This window comes from Anolis sagrei, chromosome 2, assembly GCF_037176765.1.
Source record: "Anolis sagrei isolate rAnoSag1 chromosome 2, rAnoSag1.mat, whole genome shotgun sequence".
Taxonomy (NCBI): domain Eukaryota; kingdom Metazoa; phylum Chordata; class Lepidosauria; order Squamata; family Dactyloidae; genus Anolis; species Anolis sagrei.
The window spans coordinates 20,610,013-20,629,776 of record NC_090022.1 but is presented as its reverse complement, the minus strand read 5'-3'; the positions used below and the strand labels follow the sequence as shown (position 1 = coordinate 20,629,776).

The 19,764-nt window shown below is 44.6% G+C and overlaps 1 non-coding gene across 1 annotated transcript; it reads left to right on the top strand.

Moving 5' to 3' along the window:
• The first annotated feature begins 17,683 nt into the window (after window positions 1-17,683).
• TRNAA-AGC (transfer RNA alanine (anticodon AGC)) lies at window positions 17,684-17,756 on the top strand. The gene has a single exon. It is a non-coding gene; the product is annotated as a tRNA-Ala (tRNA).
• The last annotated feature ends 2,008 nt before the right edge of the window (window positions 17,757-19,764 follow it).

The window sequence follows — 19,764 nt, the reverse complement described above, 5'->3', positions numbered from 1 at the left end:
AGCAGAAATACTTTTTGGTCAATTTTCAGGAGGCAGGTAGTAACTTCTTGTGTGAGTTCCAACTACAAGGTATATTCAGCAATAAACTGTTTCTTTTCATGCTGAAACAAACTAACATAGCCATCACTTGATGGACTGCTTAAATAGAATCAAAATGTAGCAATGAGAAATAAGTTGATATGAGTGTGCTCGAGGGCCCCCTGGTGGTGCAGCAGGTTAAACCACTGAGCTGCTGAACTTGCTGACCAAAAGGTTGGTAATTCAAATCAGGGGAGCAGGTTGAGCTCCCACTGTTAGGCCCAGCTTCTGCTAACCTAGCAGTTCAAAAACATACAAATGGGAGTACAATAGGTACTGCTTCTGCGGGAAGGAAATGGTGCTCCGTTCAATCATGCTGGCCACATGACTTTGGAGGTGTCTACGGACAATGCCAGCTCTTTGGTTTAGAAATGGAGATGAGCACCATCCCCCAGAGTCAGAAACAACTTAATGTCAGGGGAAACCTTTACCTTTTATCAGTGTGCTTAGAAGTATATTTAGACTATTTTGCTTGAGTGCAAAATAGTCTAAAAAAGGGGGAAAATCCAAATCACAACAGCCTAATGTAGAAGGAACAAGCTCAGTAGCTACAGCATGACTTTTGGAAAATAAAAATGAAAAATATAGGTCATGGAGTAGAAAACGAAATGCCCTGCTCAGGCACTTTCCTAACCATGTTGGTTGGAGATGACGGAGCTGTAGCCTTAAACAGCAGAAGAAAGACCAGTTGGATAAGTGTATGAAACCTAATGGGAAGATACAGCAACAACAATAATGCTTAAAAAGAGAAAAGGTAAACAGTATCTGTGCACAAACCAATATTGTAAGCCCCATAGGAAGTTTACATGTGCAAAAAAGAACAGAGCTTACTCCGCACAGGGAGAAGATGGCACTTCTTCATTTTGAGGGGGAAAGATCCTTGTTGTACCTTCTGTTTGTCTGTCCATTTCAGTTCCTTCACTTCCATGCTGCAGAAATCCATTTTCAGAATCTTGGCCTTTTGTATAGTGATAATCATATTTATTTTCTCTGTTTTCTTTTCTTCTCTTATTTTTGCAATATATAAAGGGTCCCACACATAATGCCAGAACTACTACTACTAGAATAAAAATACCAATAATTTTCAAAGAGGTAGAATCATGTATGGCTTCTGAACCTAAAATGAAAAAAGAAGAAAAAGTCAGCTTGCACACATTTATAAAATTGGGTGGTGGGTTGCATGCCTTCAAGTTGACCCCAACTTCAGGCAGCATTTTTTTAGCAAGACTATACAGAGGGGGTGTTCCATCTTCCAGGAGCTTGGTTTGCATTGCCCTTTCATTGCTTGAAATAGCATCCCTTTGCATTTCCCCAGGGTTGCTACAATTTCAGCTGCACCCTGAAAGTTAACATTATTAGAGGCTAGAAAGCCAGCCTGCAGGCCCTGTGCAGCTATTGGTTTAGAAAGTATCTCTTTGGGTTTAGAGACCGCCCTTTTTCCTGGGTATGAGATCTCCATTTTGGAATCTCCCCTGCCTCCTTCAGTATAGGAAAAAAGCCTCAGACGTGCTGTTGGTCAGGCAGGTAACTCTGAAAAGCCATTTTGAGTACGATTGAGATACTATAGATAGAGAAGCTTATTGGATTATTGAGATAGATAGAAAGACAGATAGAGAAATATATTGAGTTATTGAGTCATAGATAGAAAAGATATTGAGCTATTGAGTTATAGAGAGAGAAATAGATATTGAGATTCAGGTCAGGGACCCTCTTGCCTTTGAAACTTGTACTGAGCTCAGATAGAGAAGGACCTGCTCTTTCTAAAGGACAGTAGTTCAGCGCTGGGGCAGGGAATATCTCCGGATTTCTTTGCCATTAAGGGAGAGACTCCATTACTTCATCCCCAAAACTAATCTTGAGCTTAGATAGTGGAAGACCTGCACTTTCTGAAAGATAACAGCTCAGGGTTAGGGTGAAAGATCCCAGGATCTTTTCTACCATTGGGGAAAAGTTAACTAAGTACCTGAAGGAAAAGGAAAGGAACCACATCTCTATCGTTTCCCAAATTGACTGTTTGTGTTTGTAACTTCATCAAGCTGTGCCAAGTCTGCCGAGGACTTTGTGAAATAAATATTCTGTTTTTGTTCAAACCTGGACTGGCCTCAGTTGCTGAAAATCTTAGGCTTCAAAGAAAGACCCCTGCGGTTCACCCAGATAAAGAGAGAAGCACATCTTAGTTTTAACTTTATAGGGTCTGGGTGTGACGGCACAGGGGGCCTGACACTGCATCCCTTTAAGGCTGAGAGATTACCTGGACCAAGGTCACTCTTGGTTACATTTCATGACTAAGTGCAGGTTTGAACACAGGTCTCCATAGTCTTAATGCATTTCTGCAACTGTTCTTAACAGCACTAGAAAAACTGACCGCCACCAATAACATCAAGGCAGAGTAATATAATGAGCTGGGTCACATATTGGATAGGCTATGTGTTTTTATAGTTGATTTTTTTTCTTGTCCCAGTTTTAGAAAAGCATTCCAGCTCCTTGAAATACACAGGGTCCCTCCAAAGAAAGATAGATGTTTAAAAGAAACCACAGCAAACACCCATAAACAGTAGAGCTCAGGTCTTTAGACATGGGATTCACAACTATTCCTCTCTTCAGGTCTATTGTACTTTAGCTCCCAGAAGACTTTGTTAATGTGATGGATTCTTGGAGCAAAAGTCCAAAACAGCAGTTGAGAAACACAGTATAAACATCAGGTAAGAAACAAAAACAAATGTAAACTACGTCTCCTACCACTCTTGCAATAGCTGAGACATCAGAACAGCAGTTCCAGAATCTTACCTGTGACATTAAGGAAGGATTTCTGCACACAGGTCTTATTGTCTTTTCCAACAAACTGATACTCTCCAGTGAGCTCTTCAGTTGCATCCTTGAGAATAAGGCTATCCTCCGATAGCAAGAAATGGTTTTTATATTCCTCTCTAATGTAGCTCAGGTGTCCATCAGTTATGTTCAGGATGTGTTCCCAGTCAGAACTAACATTAACTTTCTTATATAAAGCAAGATCAGAAGAGTTGGAGGACAGGTTAGGAATGATCTTTGCAGAGGAACCTTCTGCTAAGGAGAAGCTATCAGAAGAACAATTCCATGGACCTGGGATAAAGAAAGACTACATATTAATTCAAAATAGGGGAATTATATAATCATAGAGTTGGAAGAGATCTCATGGGCCATCCAATCCAACCCCGTCAAGAAGCAGGAAAATTGCATTCAAAGCACCCCTGACAGATGGCCATCCAGCCTCTGTTTAAAAGCCTCCAAAGAAGGAGCCTCCACCACACTCTGGGGCAGAGAGTTCCACTGCTGAACAGCTCTCACAGTCAGGAAGTTCTTCCTAATATTCAGATGGAATATCCTTTCTTGTAGATTTAAGTCATTGTTACATGTCCTAGTCTCCAGAGCAACAGAAAGCAAGCCTGCTCCCTCCTCCCTATGACTTCCTCTCACATATTTATACATGACTATCATGTCTCCTCTCAGCCTTCTCTTCTTCAGACTAAACATGCCCAGCTCTTTAAGCCACTCCTCATAAGGCTTGTTCTCCAGACCTTTGATCATTTTAGTCATCCTCCTCTGGACACATTCCAGCTTCTCAACATGTCCCTTCAATTGTGGTGCCCAGAATTGGACACAGTATTCCAGATGAGGTCTAACCAAGGCAGAATAGAGGGGGAGCATGACTTCCCCGGATCTAGACACTAGATTCCTACTGATGCAAGCCAAAATCCCATTGGGTTTTGTTTTTTTTGTTTTTGCTGCCACATCACATTGTTGGCTCATGTCTGGGAAAAGTAGATCTTAATCCATCATCCACAAATACAGGGATTCTATTGCGTGTGTTAGCACCTGATAAGCCATGCAATGAAAAATAGTTTTTTACAAACTGGATGTGGACAGACGAACTGAAATACATTGGTATCAAAGGGAAATCCTCATGTAAGCGGAAGAATAGTGCTTCAGATGGACCTATACATAGAATCATAGAATCATAGAATCATAGAGTTGGAAGAGACCTCATGGGCCATCCAGTCCAACCCCCTGCCAAGAAGCAGGAATATTGCATTCATATTCATGTATTATCCAACATACATTATCCAACATACAAAGAAAGACAGGTTTATTTTATTATTTATTTATTTATTTACTGTATTTGTATACCACCCTCCTCAGCCCTCAGGCAACTCCGGGCGGTTTAAGGGCTGAGACTGGATTTTTATAAGACCCATGAAGGTTTTTCCCTTTTGGTAGCGTAACAACCTGTTCCTAATCTTTCCATATTATTTCTACATATGCTATCAAATGGCTTGAAGGCCCACACAACAACAACACGTGGACCAAAGTCAAGCACAGTTCCATCAGGCCTTGGCCCAATGGCTAGCTAGAAGCCTTTCTTCCATGTTCTTCTGGCATTTTTCTGGCCTCTGAGGGAGAGAAGAGCAGCCAGCACACAATGGACAGGATCCCCTTTCTCACTACCATTCCCTTTTCCTTATGTGTTATGTCTTATTTATATCATAAGCCAGAGGACAGGGAACCATACATTAAGTTATTTGTAAGCCACCCTGGAGAAATGAAACAAATAAATACACGGACTTACCTAGAATTGCAGGACAAAATTGCTTCACACAAGATCTGTCAAGGTAATTGTTAAGCTGGTAGCATCCAGTGAGCACTTTGTTTGCATTCTTGATAGCAAGGTCATTGCCAGAGATAATGAAATAGTCTGCAAATGCAGTCTCCACAGGACTTGTCTGACCTTTGTTTATGATCAGAATTTCTTCCCAACTAATGGAAGAATGGTTGTATTTATGCAGAACAAGTATTTCAGGATAGGCAGATAAATTTGCAGTGATCACCTTGGCTGAACCTTCAGGCAAAGAGAAGTCATCATGATCTGGACAGGATGTGTGATCTAGAAGTGGAAAGGGGGGTGGTGGAAATCACCAAAGAATTACAAATAAGATATCAAAGATCTCTGCATCCTTCTCTATTATCACATTCATTGATTAGAGCCTGGAATTGGAAGAGATTTCATCAATATTCATTGTATTGTCGAAGGCTTTCATGGCCGGAATCACTGGGTTGCTGTGAGTTTTCCAGGCTGTATGGCCATGTTCCAGAAGCATTCTCTCCTGACGCTTCATCTGCATCTATGACAGGTATCCTCAGAGGTTGTGAGGTCTGTTGGAAACTAGGCAAGTGGGGTTTATAAATCTGTGGAACATCCATAGATGAACAGAAAGATGGAGTAGCCATGGGGAGCCCTTTCAGCCTGGTCATAGCAAATTTCTCCATGAAACACTTTGAAAAACAAACCCTGGAAACAGCGTCAAAAGAACCACTATATGATTCAGATATGTGAATGACACCTAAACAACTAACTAAAGAAATTCCTGGATCACCTCAATAGCATCTGATTCACCATGAAAAAAGAAAATGAAGGAAAACTGCCATTTCTAGATGTCATTGGCAAACCCAATCCACAATTTGGCCACACAGTTTACAGAAAACCTGCATACATGGATAGATACCTACATAAAAACTCCAACCATCACCCAAGTCAAAAAATAAGCACAGTTAAAGCCCTGGCAGACTGTGCAAAAAGAATCTGTGAACCCCACCTCCTCCAAGACGAACTGAACCACCTAAACTGGGCTTTACAGGTCAATGGAGACTCCACCTCAGACATCAGAAGAGCTGCAAGACCGAGAACAAGCCACAAGAGTAAAGACAAAGATCCAGCTAGAGGAAAAGTGTTCTTGCCATACATCAAGGGAACCACTGTTCACATAAGGAAGCTGATAAAAAAACACAACCTACAAACTATCTACAGGCCCACAAGAAAATCCAACAAATGTTATGTTCAGCAAAGGACAAGAGGGATCCTCTCACCTCTGCAGGAGTCTACCGTATACCATGCAGCTGTGGACAAGTCTACATAGGGACCACGCAACAGCATTGCCTGAACACGAATCAAGGAATATGAAAGGCACTGCAGACTACTTCAACCAGAGAAGTCAGCCATAGCAGAGTACTTGATGAATCAACCTGGTCACAGCATATTATTTGAGAACACAGAAATGCTACACCACTCTAATAACCACTATATCAGACTACATAAAGAAGCCATTGAAATCCACAAGCATGTGGACAATTTCAACAGAAATGAGGAAACCATGAAAATGAACAAAATCTGGTTACCGGTATTACAAAATTCTAAAATCATAACAGTAAATAAAGAACAACACTCAAAAAATCATTCAAAAAACAACACTAAAAAAAAAGGGATTCCCCCAGGCAGTAAACAGCCAGACCTTGAAACTGCAGGCCATTAAATACTTATCAGGGAGGCCAATCGCTACTTTCACACCTGCCTCAAACAGACAAAGAGTTATTTTTCCCACTCTGGACATTCCACAGATATATAAACTCCGCTTTCTTAGTTTCCAACAGACCTCATGGCCTCTGAGGATACCTGCCATAGATGGGGTGAAACGTCAGGAGAGAATGCTTCTGGAACATGGCCATACAACCTGGAAAACTCACAGCAAGAGCCTTTTAGATTCAAGAGCCTTTTAGTCACTCCTTGGGTCCTTTTAGGAAATGAATACTTGGGGATGATTTTGCCAGTTCCATCCTCTCTGAAATATAGGCCACAGCACTGTGCCTATGATCGCAGTCTCTCATCCAAGTGGTAACCTGCTTAACTTCCAAGATTAGACAGTATCTGAACTGTCTAATTTATCTATCCACATTTATCAAACATTTGCAATGATGGTTCTGATCATGGTCCATCTAAGAGCAACTCTGATAGACAAGGAAGCGCAGTGCAATATTTGAATTATTGCCTACACATCCCCACAGACTGAGAAATGTTGTACAACCCACAAGGCCCAAACACTCATGGATACTCAATATGCCCAAATGTGAACTCTGGTGGTGAATATACCAGTAAGTGGGATAAAGAAAGACTACATATTAATTCAAAATAGGGGAAAGCAGATCTTAACCCAACATCCACAAATACAGGGATTGTATTGTGTGTGTTAGCAAGTACCATCACCAAAAGAAAGCCACCCTCCACCCTTACAGAAAGAACCTGTGAGCATTATGAGAGTAAGGAGTGTTGGAAAAAAGATGAATAAAGATTATCTGGAGGTGATATGCCATGCAATAAAAATAGGTTTTAACAAACTGGATATGGACAGACAAACTGAAATGTATTGGTATGTTAGAAACCGTAATCAAAGGGAAACCCTCGTGTAAGCAGAAGAATAGTGCTTCAGGTGAGCCTATATATATTCATGTATTATCTGACCTCATTTATAAAACAAGGACAGGTTTAAGGGCTAAGACTAGATTTTGATAAGACCCATGGATATAAGTTGAAGGCTTTTCCCTTTTAGTAGCATAACAACCTGTTCCTAATCTTTCCATATTATTTCTACATATTTTGTCACTTGGGAGTTGTAGTTCACCGATATCCAGAGAGCACTGTGGATTCAAATAATGATGGATCTGGACCAAACTTGGCATGGATACTCAATATGCTCAAATGTGAACACTGGTGGAGTTTGGGGGAAATACACCTTGACATTTGGGAGTTGTAGTTGCTGGGATTTATAATTCACCTACAATCAAAGAGCATTCCGAAACCCACCAATGATAGAACTGGAGATTTGTGGCCAGGCGATAACTTACTGCCGATGGCCTTGGCGTTTAGCGTGGCCCGGCCCCTAGCTTACCTTTAGTCTTCGCTTGGATCCTGGTTAGCGTGCGTTACATCTATCATTTGCCTAGCCTGAGTAGCCTATTCTAATTTCATGGCCTTAAGTGCGCATAACAATAGTGGCAGCGAGGGGCAGACTCCTGCTGTACAACCCCAGCTTCCATTATCCAACAAGCGGGTCTGTTGCCACTTTCTTCATCAGGTGATTGTGAAGAACCGAGGGCCTGGCCCGACGGGTGCCAGCTGTAATTTCAAGGATCAACTGGGATCTGGGATTCCTTGTATTGGACCAACTATCTGAATATGGCTTTAATTAAGAAGACTATTCCTGAATTTGTCACTTTAGCCTTTGAATTTTATTATAACAAACTGCACTTAGCACTTTTGGTCATTGAGATTAGTTTATTGTAACCTGTTACTCATATTGCTGTTGGATTATAACTACTGTTTACTCCTGGTTCCCCTTTTTACAACTGTACTGCTGCTATTTCTAGTTTGACTGCACTAGAACTTTACAACAAGTCTTCCTAGTTGTAGTAACTTCTACTCCCACCTGCACTTTACTTCCGGCACTGATCATTCCAGTAACGTAACCAGTAACGTAACCAGTAACTAATTTACTTATATATCTCCCTACCCAATTGAGTTGCAACTGCACTTTATGATACTCTAAGTGACGGGAGAAAGCTGGAAACATTTGGAGGGCTAGAGGTTGTGGGGAGGGCAAGGTGGGAAGTAGGCCTAAATAATAATGCAGAAGTTAACCAATGAACATTGTCAGCTGGGTCTTAGGACAGGAGGGAAGGAGGGGCTCTTCTGGGGGGGGGGGGGGGACTCAGGCAGGGAGGGGCCTCTATTGAGGTAGTGATGGGGAAGGGGAGATACGAGAAAGGGAGTTTCAAACAAACAATTCGACCCAAAATTTACAATAGACAATTGGCTTTTCCAAAACGATCTCCTGACATGGTAAATCTGAGTACCCAGGTTGGCGGATCCTCCAGCTTAAGGATGATGCTGTTAAACACCAGGTCTGTAAATGGAAAAACCATCACCATTCAAGACTTAATTCTTGATGAGCAAGTGGACCTGGCATGTATAACTGAGACCTGGCTGGATGAGGCTGGGAAGGTCAATCTCTCCCAGCACCAGCACCAGCCGCGAACTGGAGAGTGGGGGGGGGGGGGTTCCAGTAATCTATAAGGATTCTATCTCCTTGATCAGGGCCTCCATCCCACAATCTACCATGTTCAAATGGGTCCACTTGAGGGATTCTGTTAGTGTACCGACCACCCCGTACACTAACAGAATAGGGATTCTGTTAGTGTACTGACCACCCCGTTTCACTTCAGTCTCCCTGCCTGAGCTAGCTGGGGTGGTCTCGAGCCTGGCGTTGGAGTCCCATTGGCTTATAGTGCTGGGGAACTTCAACATTCATGCAGAGGCCATCCTATTAGGAACAGCTCAGGACTTCATGTCTTCCATGGCAACTATGGGGCTGTCCCAATTGATATCGGGCCTCACACATTGTGCTGGACACACATTAGATTTGATTTTCTGTTAGGGATGGGAGGAAGGTGGTGGTGTAGAGGAGTTAACCATCTCTCAGTTGCCATGGACAGACCTCTTCCTGATCAAATTTTAATTGAGGACCCATTAAAATGGTCCACCCCAGGAGGCTTATGGATCCGGATGGATTCCTGATGGCTCTTGAGGATATTCCTGCCTCGTTGGTTGGTGATCCTGTCAATGCTCTTATCACTCACTGGAATAGGGAAATGACTAGCGTAACAGACACGATCGCTCCAGAATCCCCCTCTCAAGTAGCCGAGCTAAACCATCTCCTTGGTTTACCGAGGAGCTGGCAGCGATTAAGTGAATGAAGAGGAGACTAGAGAGCATGTAGTGGAAAAAGCCTAGTGAGTCAAATCAAGCACAGCTTGATGGATTTGTTTCAATCTGTGCAGCTCGTGGATGTGGACAAGATTCTTGGAGAGGCGAGAGCGACCACATGCACCCTAGACCCCTGCCCATCCTGGCTGATAAAGGAAGCCAGAGGGGATTTGGCAGAATGGGTGAAGGTAGTGGTTAATGCCTCCCTATGGGAGGGCAAGTTTCCAGCAAACCTAAAAGAGACTGTTATAAAGCCGCTGTTGAAGAAACAATCACTAGACCCCACTCAATTAGACAACTTTAGGCCAGTTTCTAATCTCCCTTTCTTGGGCAAAGTCATGGAACGTGTGGTGGCCTCACAACTCCAGGGATTCTTGGTAGACACTGATTATCTAGATCTGACACAGTCTGGCTTTAGGCCAGGATGTGTTGGTCGCCTTGGTAGATGATCTACGCCGGGACAGGGGGAGTGTGTCCCTGTTAGTTCTACTGGACCTCTCAGCGGCCTTTGATACCATCAACCATGGTATCCTTCTGGGATGCCTCAGGGATATGGGACTTGGGGGTACTGTTTTGCAGTGGCTCCAGTCCTTCCTTGAGGGTCAGTCCCAGAAGGTGTTGCTGGAGGACACCTGCTCACCCTCACAATCATTGAATTGTGGGGTCCTGCAGAGTTTTATACTGTCCCCCAAGCCACTGGGAGAGATCATCCGGAGTTTTGGGGTCAGATGTCATCTATATACGGATGATGTTCAGCTCTATCACTCCTTCCCACCTGTCACTAAGGAGGCTGTGCAGGTCCTGAACTGGTGCTTGGCTGCTGTGTCAGACTTGATGAGGGCGAACAGATTGAAACTTAATCCAGACAAGACAGAGGTACTCCTGGTCAGTTGAAAGGCCCAACAGGGGATAGGGTTACAACCTGTGTTAGACAGGGTTACATTCCCCCTGAAGACACAGGTTCGCAGTTTGGGAGTGATCCTGGACTCATTGCTGAGCCTGGAGACCCAGGTCTTGGTGGTGGCTGGGAGAGCTTTCGCACAATTAAAATTTGTGTGCCAGCTGCGCCCGTTCCTTGGGAAGTCTGACTTGGCCACCGTGGTCCACGCTCTGGTTACATCCTAAATGGATTACTGTGACGCTCTCTATGTGGGGCTGCCTTTGAAAACCTCTCAGAAGCTTCAATTAATCCAACGGTCGGCAGCCATGTTGTTAACCAGCGCACTACTCCTCTGTTGCGCCAGCTCCACTGGCTGCTGATCAGCTTCCAAGTACAATTCAAAGTGCTTGTTTTAACCTTTAAAGCCCTGAATGGTTCTGGCCCAGATTACCTATCCGAACGTATCTCCTGCTATGAACCATCACGAAGTTTAAGATCATCAGGGGAGGCCCTGCTCTCGATCCCACCACCTTCACAAATGCGGTTGGTGGGGACGAGAGACAGGGCCTTTTCGGCAGTGCCCCCCCCCCCCCGGTTTATGGAACTCCCTCCCTAAGGACATCAGGTTGGCCACCTCTCTCCTGTCCTTTAGAAGACAAGTGAAGACCTGACTCTGGAACCAGGCATTTGACTAGGGGGGAATGGCAATATGAAAGAAAAACATTTGGACATCCCGACCCGATACTGGACTCTCCCGGCTTGGCTTTGGTGTATTGGCATGCTAATTTATTGTTAATGAATTTATGGTGAATCTGGATAATGTTTTAAATGGACTTTATTGTTTTAATTGTAATTTTATTGGTATATATGTGGATTACATCACTGGATGCTCATGTAAGGCCCTGAGTCCCCTTGTGGAGAGAAGGGTGGGATAGAAATGTATGTAATACATAAATAATAAATCTATATAAATTAAAATGTAATGTTCGTTTGTGGGATTAACAGAACCCAAAAACCACTGGGCGAATTGACACCAAATTTGGACACAATACATCTATCAGGAGAAGGAGTGACCATCACTCATAAAAACACTGAAAAACACAGAAGAGACTTAGAAAGCCAAAAACCAAAAATTACAACACATGCACAAAACCATATATATTTACGTAAGCACACATATATACACATATACATAAATATAAACACACACAAAACACATATATACAGACTGGGACACAGCAATGCGTGGCAGGGGACAACTAGTAATAAATAAATTGGGCCAAACTTCCCACACAGAACCCCCATGACCAACAGAAAATACTGTTTTCTGATAGTCTTTGGCAATCCCTCTGACACCCCCCTCGTGATCCCCTCAGGAGGCCTGACCCCCAGCTTGAGAAATGCTGCTGTAGGGGTTGTTGTTCAGTCATTCAGTTGTTTCCGACTCTTTGTGACCTCATGGACCAGCCCATGCCAGAGCTCCCTGTCGGCCGTCACCACCCCCTGCTCCTTCAAGGTCAATCCAGTCACTTCAAGGATCCCATCCATCCATCTTCCCCTTGGTCAGCCCCTCTTCCTTTTCCCTTCTGTTTTTCCTAGTGTAGGGGACCCCCTGCTTGGGGTCCTTGCTGAGTCCGTCACAGAGGGCAGCAAAATGAAGAAAGTCTAGTCTCTAGAGGTAAAGCAAAAATCTCTTTATTTCAAGTGTGGCCACACAGGGAGAAACAGCCCAGACAGACCAGTGTCTTCAAAGAGAGCTGTCTCTGATATTTGGATATTTCAGTCACCTTATATACATGTCTTTTCGCTGTGTCATGGGCACACACCTCTCTTATCGGATCAACCATTCAAAAACATGTTTTTCTCATATTTTGCCACTTCAGTGTCTTTCACTGCTAACCTTCTACAAACTACGTAAACACACACATTATTGTTACAGATAAGCATTTTGGGTGTTAACCCACCCTGGGTACTCCCTGGGCGTTCTTAACCCACCCTGGGTATCTTGTGTCTTCTAGATACATTATCTCCTCTTAGCTTCTGGTCTTCTGCAGGCCAGAGGAGAGGCACAAACCCCTCTCTAGGTTTGCATTTTAGAATTTCAACATTTCTGAGTTCTGTTAGCCCCTTCACTAGCATCATTGTTTACGGGCCTGCTGTAGGCAGGCCCGTAGCCAGGATTTTTATTCGGGGGGGGGGGGGGGTGCTGAGTTTGATTGGGGGGCGGGGGCTGAGTTTGATTCAAAGGGGGGGGGGTGAGGATCTACTCTAGCAAACTTTTTGCATCGTTATCCCAATAGACCCATGCATATGGGATATATATTGAGCATGGTGATCAGATCATGATATGAATAAACATAACAGTTTAAATAATGTACCAGTAAGGCCTTCTCGTGGACCACCCTGAGAATTTCGGGGGGGGGGGGGGGCTGAAGCCTCTCAAGCCCCCCCCCCCCCTACATGCCTGGCTGTAGGGGTAGAAAACACAATCAGGCAGAGAACACAATCAAAGAACCCCTGGCGGATGACCTTCCAGGCTCTCCTTAAAAAAAAAAAAACCTCCAGAAAACCTTGACCCCACTTGAACTGGCAGGGCCCCATGCTCTGTAGTTTGACGAGGCACCAACATCTTTTGGCAGAAAAGCCTAAACACCATGCAAAACTATAACTCCCATGACTAGAGAGCACTGAGCCATGCCAGTTTCAAATTGATTCAGGCTCCTTCTACTCTGCCATATAATCCCCACTATCAAAGCAGACAATCCACACGATCTGCTTTGAACTGGACTATCTGAGTCTACGCTGCCATAGAACCTAGTTCGAAGCGGATAATCTGGATTTCATATGGCAGTGAAGAAGGGGCCTCCGTGAATCCCAAGCCGGAGGCTTCTGGGAGTTGAAGTCCAAATCACTTGGAGGGACAGAGTTTGGAAACGCCTTACCTTGGACCTGGACAGGGGGAGAAACAGACAGCGCAACCAGCGCCAGCAGCAGCAGCAGCAAGCCCCAGGATCCCGCTTCCATAGCCTCTCCTTTGATCCCAGCACGTCCCTCTTTCCAAGCCTTCTCCAACTCCTTCATTCAGGACCTCGCCCGGCTTCGAAGGAAGCTACACGTGGAATGCACCTATGGCGCTCTTGCGGTCTCCTTCCGCGTTCTCCACCAATCAGGAAAGGAAGGGCGTGGAGGAGAAAGAGCTGGCCAATAGGAGAGGGTTCTACCTGACGTCAGTGCTCTGCAAGCCAAGCCCAGTCGCTTTCGCGCTCTTGAAAAGCCAATGTAGGCGCAGAGCCTGACAGCTCAAGTCATTAGGTTCTTGTGGGTTTTTTTCGGGCTATAGAGCCATGTTCTAGAGGCATTTCTCCTGACGTTTCGCCTGCATCTATGGCAAGCATCCTCAGAGGTTGAGAAGGTCTGTTGGAAGTAGGAAAAATGGGTTTATATATCTGTGGAATGGCTGGGGTGGGGCAAGGAGCTCTTCCCTGCTGCAGGTAGGTGTGAATGTTTGGCTGATCACCTTCATTAGCATTTGAAGGCCTGCCTGAGTCTGGGAAAATCTGTTGCTGGGAGGTGTTAATCTGTGCCTGGTTTTTTCCTCTCTGTTGTTTAGCTGTTATAATTTTAGAGTTTTTTTAATACTGGTAGCCAGATTTTGTTCATTTTCATGGTCTCCTCCTTTCTGTTGAAATTGTCCACATGCTTGTGGATTTCAATGGCTTCTCTGTGTAGTCTGACAAGCATGTGGACAATTTCAACAGAAAGGAAGAGACCATGAAAATGAACAAAATCTGGCTACCAGTATTAAAAAACTCTAAAATTATAACAGCTAAACAACAGAGAGGAAAAAACCAGGCACAGATTAACACCTCCCAGCAACAGATTTTCCCAGACTCAGGCAGGCCTTCAAATGCTAATGAAGGTGATCAGCTAAACATTCACACCTAACTGCAGCAGGGAAGAGCTCCTTGCCCCACCCCAGCCATTCCACAGATATATAAACCCATTTTTCCTACTTCCAACAGACCTCACAACCTCTGAGGAAGCTTGCCATAGATGCAGGCGAAACGTCAGGAGAAATGCCTCTAGAACATGGCTCTATAGCCCGAAAAAACCCACAAGAACCTAACAGAGTCTCTGTTAGGCGGCAAGCATGGAGAAGGGATCACTATGATACTTCTTGTTGTCGGGAAGCTTCCCACCGGAGTGGAAATCATCTATCTGACAGATGGCAAGCTATTGAACCTCAGCAGACTGAAAGCCAAAAACTCCAAGGTTACAACATGTGTTATAGAACTCCAGTATGCTGATGACAATGTCACCTGTGCGCATTCAGAAGAACACCTACAAGCCACTCTAAACACTTTTGCAGAAGCATACGAGAAGCTCGGCCTGTCATTGAGCATCGAGAAAACCAAAGTGCTCTTCCAGAAGTCTCCCTCTGGCCAGGTCCAAGGTAAGGCATTTCCAAACTCTGACTTTCCAAGTGATTTGGACTTCAACTCCCAGAAGCCTCAGGCTTGGGATTCACAGAGGCCCCTTCTTCACTGCCATATGAAATCCAGCCAATCCCTTTCCAATGCCAGAAATACAGCTTAATGGTGTAACATTAGAAAATGTTGATCATTTCTGCTAGCTTGGCAGCCTCCTCTCCACAAAAGTCAGTTTTGACACTGAAATACAACACCACCTGAGCTCTGTGAGTGCAGCATTTTTCCAAATGAAACAGAGTTTGAGGACCAGGACATCCATAGGGATACCAAGGTGCTTGTTTATAAAGCTATCGTCCTCCCAACCCTGCTATATGCCTGCAAAACGTGGACTGTCTACAGATGTCACATGCAACTCCTAGAACGATTTCATCAGTGCTGCCACCCGAAAATCCTGCAAATCTCTTGGGAAGACAGGCGGACAAATGTCAGCGTGCTGGAAGAAGCAAAGACCACCAGTATTGAAGCAATGCTCCTCTGCCATTAACTCCACTGGTCTGGCCACGTTGTCTGAATGCCCCATCACCGTCTCCCAAAGTAGTTACTCAACTCTCAACTCAAAAACAGGAAATGTAACATTGGTGGACAGGAAAAGAGATTTAAAGATGGACTTAAAGCCAACCAGAAAAACTGTGGCATAGGCCCATGAGCACTCTAACTGGTCAGCTGTGACCAGCAGTGCTGCAGAATTCGAAAAGGCACAAATGGAGGGTGAAAGGGAGAAATGTGCCAAGAGGAAGGCATATCAAGCTAACCCTGACCAGGACCGCCTTCCACCTGGAAACCAATATCCTCACTGCAGGAGAACAAGGAAAGGGCTCCACAGCCATCTACAGACCCACCTCCAAGACACCACATCATTCCAGCACCCCCTAAGGCAGTGGTTCTCAACCTGGGGTCCCCAGATGTTTTTGGCCTACAACTCACAGAAATCCCATCCAGTTTGCCAACTGTTAGGATTTCTGGGAGCTGAAGGCCAAAAATATCTGGGGACCCCATATTGAGAACCACTGCCTTGGGGGGGGGGGAGAGTGCTGGAATGATTCAGGGGCACTTGTAACTTGGCCTGCAATTGAGTCCCCCTTTGGGGGGGGGGGGGGAAAGATGGGGTAGTAATGCATGAAATAAATAAATAAATAAAGATATTGAATAAAGGTGTCTTATTTACAACATCTTGTTGTAGGATGAAGATAGAAATATAGATCCACAGAAGAACGCAAATTGTCACTACACCTTTCTGTTTCCAGTGAGGATGCTGAGTAATTTTTTTTCTGAAAAGAAGGCAATAGGTCAAATAAGTTTGGGAACCTCTGTTCTAAATAGCTCAGAGCTGGGGCTTATAACATGCTCAAGTCCCTGGTGCCATAACGCTTCGTCCCCAGCAGGTAGAGCTCTTACTCCATTCATAGCTGGATCCACTAAGCGTAGCTCATTTTCAGGAGATAAACTGTTACCTACTATATTATGCGATGGCCGGGGCTTGATGAATGCAAGGCTGGGGTGAAAATTGCTGGAAGAAACATTAACAACCTCAGATATGCAGATGACACCACTCTGATGGCCGAAAGCGAGGAGCAGCTGAGGAGCCTTCTAATCAAGGTGAAAGAAGAAAGTGCAAAAGCTGGGCTGCAGCTAAACATAAAAAAAACCAAGATTATGGCAACAAGAAAGATTGACAACTGGGAAACAGAGGGAGAAAATGTGGAGGCCATGACAGACTTTGTATTTCTAGGTGCAAAGATGACTGCAGATGCAGACTGTGGCCAGGAAATCAGAAGACGCTTCCTTCTTGGGAGGAGAGCAATGTCCAATCTCGATAAAATAGTAAAGAGTAGAGACATCAGACTGGCAACAAAATCCGCATAGTCAAAGCAATGGTATTCTCTGTAGTAACCTACGGATGTGAGAAGGCTGAGCGAAGGAAGATAGATGCTTTTGAGCTGTGGTGTTGGAGGAAAGTTCTGAGAGTGCCTTGGACTGCGAGAAGATCCAACCAGTCCATCCTCCAGGAAATAAAGCCCGGCTGCTCACTGGAGGGAAGGATACTAGAGACAAAGTTGAAGTACTTTGGCCACATCATGAGGAGACAGGAAAGCCTAGAGAAGACAATGATGCTGGGGAAAGTGGAAGGCAAAAGGAAGAGGGGCCGACCAAGGGCAAGATGGATGGATGGAATCCTTGAAGTGACTGGACTGACCTTGAAGGAGCTGGGGGTGGTGACGGCCGACAGGGAGCTCTGGCGTGGGCTAGTCCATGAGGTCACGAAGAGTCGGAGATGACTGAACGAATGAACAACAACAACCATATCCTTTATCTCAGTAGGATTTCCTTCTCCTGACAATCCAATCAGTTCTTCAGTAGCCTCTACAGTGAGATTTTCCTTTTGAATCATTATCTTTGGAGAATCACTCCAGGTGACATCTTCCTCCACTCCCAGCCAGTGACCTTTCGAAGCTAATTTATCCCTTTTCATGGTCATCAATGAATTCTCAAGGGTCATCATATACAAAGGTTGAACAGCAGAATGAGTTCCAGAGAGAGCCCCTTCCTGTCCTTCCATCCACAATACAAAGCGTTTTGAGATCTATTGCAGGACAGTTATGCCAGGCAGGTGGGGAATTAGCTCAAATGGTAGAGCGCTCGCTTAGCATGCGAGAGGTAGTGGGATCGATGCCCACATTCTCCAGCCAGGCTTTCATGTTCTTTCTTTTCCAATGCAAGCCTTTTATGCTCAGTTTCTGCATGGCTTTGTGGATTTTCATGCTATCTTACAGACCAGCACCACTAGGAAAATGCAAGGGAAGGCCACCTTAACACAACTTTGACCCACATTAATCAAAGTTGCAGGATTCAGATTAACTTTGTACCCATTTAAACGGTTGAGCCATAGAACTGGCCACAATTGTTCATACTGCCATCTCATATGTCCCAACCTCAGGCACCCCAAGTCATGGGATGGAATTTACAATCCCCTCCCATTCACCATCTCCAGCAAAGGATCGCCGCCTTGTCGGGGCGCTGGAGCTTGAGCACCTCAATGATGTCATGAGCGAAACCGTGAAGGGACACCCAAGACGGGACGGTTGTGGCAGAGAGGTCTGACCAAGTGTGATCCCTGGGGAAGGCAATGGCAAACCACTCCAGTATCCTTGCCAAGAAAACTAAATGGACCAGTACAACCAGAGATATGTCGGTATGCCATTGGAAGATGGGACTCCCAGGTCGGAAGATGGCCAAAATGCTACTGGGGAGGAGCAGAGGATAAGTTCAACTAGCCCCAGATGTGATGACGCAGCTAGCTCAAAGCCGAAAGGAAGGCTAGCGGCCGACGGTACTGGAGGTGAACGACGAATCCGATGCTCTAAAGATCAACACACCATAGGAACCTGGAATGTAAGATCTATGAGCCAGGGCAAATTGGATGTTGTTATTGGTGAGATGTCAAGACTAAAGATAGACATTCTGGGGGTCAGCGAACTGAAATGGACTGGAATGGGCCACTTCACATCAGATGACCACCAGATCTACTACTGCGGACAAGAGGAACATCAAAGAAATGGAGTAGCCTTCATAATTAATAAGAAATTCGCTAAAGCGGTGCTTGGATACAACCCAAAAAATGACAGAATGATCTCAATTCGAGTGCAAGGAAAGCCTTTCAACATTACAGTGATCCAAATATACGCCCCAACCACAGCTGCTGAAGAAGCAGAAGTAGATCAGTTCTATGAGGATCTGCAGGAACTACTGGATAATACACCAAAAAGAGACATTATTTTCATTACAGGAGACTGGAATGCCAAGGTGGGAAGTCAAATGACAACTGGGATCACAGGCAAGCATGGTCTGGGAGAACAAAATGAAGCGGGACGCAGGCTGATAGAATTCTGCCAGGAAAACTCGCTGTGTATAACGAATACTCTCTTCCAACAACCTAAAAGACGGCTTTACACATGGACCTCTCCAGACGGTCAACACCGAAATCAGATTGACTATATCCTTTGCAGCCGAAGGTGGCGGACATCCATCCAGTCGGTGAAAACAAGACCTGGGGCTGACTGTAGCTCAGATCACGAACTTCTTATTGCCCACTTTAGAATAAAACTAAAGAGTTCAGGGAAAATACACAGACCAGTTAGATATGATCTCACTAACATTCCTAGCGAATATACAGTGGAAGTGAAGAACAGATTTGAAGGACTAGATTTAGTAAACAGAGTCCCAGAAGAACTATGGACAGAAGTCCGAGACATTGTTCAGGAGGCGGCAACAAAGTACGTCCCAAAGAAAAAGAAAACCAAGAAGGCAAAATGGTTGTCTGCTGAGACACTGGAAGTAGCCCAAGAAAGGAGGAAAGCAAAAGGAAACAGGGATAAGGGGAGATATGCCCAGTTAAATGCGCAATTCCAGAGGTTAGCCAGAAGAGATAAGGAACTATTTTTAAATAAGCAATGCATGGAAGTGGAAGAAGACAACAGAATAGGAAGGACAAGAGACCTCTTCCAGAAAATTAGAAACATTGGAGGTAAATTTCAGGCAAAAATTGGTATGATAAGAAACAAAGATGGCAGGGACCTAACAGAAGCTGAAGAGATCAAGAGAAGGTGGCGAGACTATACGGAAGATCTGTATAGGAAGGATAATAATATTGAAGATAGTTTTGACGGTGTGGTGAATGAATTAGAACCAGACAT